Genomic DNA, 2,022 nt, shown 5'->3' on the forward strand with positions numbered 1-2,022 from the left:
GCTCTGAATTCATGCAGTGTTTGATGTAATTCACTGTGTCTTCAACACAGTGAGATCTAGCCTGGTGCACAAACTTTGTATCTTTATGAACACTTCATAACACTAGCGTGGTGTGCAAGCTTTGTATCTTTACGAACATTTCAGCAGAACATTAAATCAACAGATGGAACTAGAATTGCTGATTGACACTGTAAGTTTTGCCAACATTTAACTGCAGTGTGAGAACAATCGCAATTATCATTATGCTTCCATGTACGTTTTGGCTCTGCATCACCCGAAAAACCTAGCTCCCCCAACAGTACTCAAAGCAGTGTATCTGTTTTGCAGGGGGATGACCACCGGGGACCCTTGCACTATATTTCTTGCACTACTCTTCCTGCTGGTCTTCCATTCCCTATCTGGCTGTGGATCCTTCTGCTGCGGTAAGACCAACTCACTACACGTGATACTCACGTCATTCTCAGCATCGTGGATGCTTCAGAGTGAATCCACCCTCAGCTCCAACTCCGCAACGCGGACTGTCAAGAGCTCGAGGCGGATACACTTCCCACACACGTAGCGCCCAGGGACACCGGAAGTGTCCCCAAGTTCCCACATGGTACAGGAGGAGCATATCACATGGCCGAGCTCTCCTGCCATGTCTTAACCTTAGATACCCTTAAATTGGTAATAACAATGTTAAAGTTCACTTACTGATACAAAAAATAAAAGAAAAGCTACTCACAAATCACCAGCCAATCACTTAACCCATTGGCTGTGAAGTCACTTTTTGATTACTTTCTACTTCTATTTTGCTTTCTCTCCCGCTGTAGCTGCCTTTTGATAGGCTGCTCCCGCGTCTCACCAACTGCCGCTGGCTCTCGATCTCCTGCTGGGCCTTTTATAGGCTGCTCACGCGTCTCACCAACTGCAGCTGGCTCTCGATCTCCCGCTAGGCCTTTTATTGGCCGCTCCCCTCTCACCAACTGCCGCTGGCTCTCGATCTCCCGCTGGGTCTTTTATAGGCCGCTCCCCATGGTCAGAGGGTCTGGTGAGAAGGAGGAACTGAGGGAAATCCTTATTAGTCATGAAGTTGTGTGGGGAAATTGATGGGATTGAAGGCCGATAAATCCCCAGGGCGTGATGGACTGCACCCCAGACTACTTAAGGATGTGGCATTGGAAATGGCGGATGCATTGGCAGTCATTTTCGAACATCCAAAGACTCTGTTCAGTTCATATCAAGTGGAGGGTAGCCAAGGGAGCCACACTTTTTAAAAGAGGAGGGAGAAAGAAACAGGCTATAATATGCATCAGTAGTGCGTAAAATGAAGGAATCAATTGTTAAAGATGTCACAGCAGCGCATTTGGAAAGAGGTGACATAATAGGTCCAAGTCAGCATGGATTTATGAAAGGGAAATCATGCTTGACAAATATTCTGGAATATATTTGAAGATGATTCCAGCAGAGTGGACAAGGGAGAACCAGTTGATGTGGTATATTTGGACTTTCAGAAGTCCTTCGACAAGGTCCCACACAAGAGATTAATGTGCAAAGTTAAAGCACATGGGATTGGGGATAGTGTGCTGATGTGGATTGAGAACTGGTTGTCAGACAGGAAGCAAAGAGTAGGAGTGAATTGGTACTTTTCAGAATGGCAGGCTGTGACTTGTGGGTTACCGCAAGGTTCTGTGCTTGGGCCCCAGCTGTTTACATTGTACATTAATGATTTAGACGAGGGGATTAAATGTAGTATCTCCAAATTTGCGGATGGCACTAAGTTGGGTGGCAGTGTAAGCCGCGAGGAGGATGCTATGAGGCTACAGAGTGATTTGGATAGGTTAGGTGAGTGGGCAAATGCATGGCAGATGAAGTATAATGTGGATAAATGTGAGGTTATCCACGTTGGTGGTAAAAACAGAGAGGCAGACAGTTATCTGAATGGTGACAGATTAGGAATAGGGGTGGTGCAACGAGACCTGGGAGTCATGGTACATCAGTCATTGAAGGTTGGTATGCAGGTACAGCAGGCGGTTAAGAAAG

This window comes from Pristiophorus japonicus, unplaced genomic scaffold (genome assembly GCF_044704955.1).
Source record: "Pristiophorus japonicus isolate sPriJap1 unplaced genomic scaffold, sPriJap1.hap1 HAP1_SCAFFOLD_377, whole genome shotgun sequence".
Classification (NCBI taxonomy): domain Eukaryota; kingdom Metazoa; phylum Chordata; class Chondrichthyes; family Pristiophoridae; genus Pristiophorus; species Pristiophorus japonicus.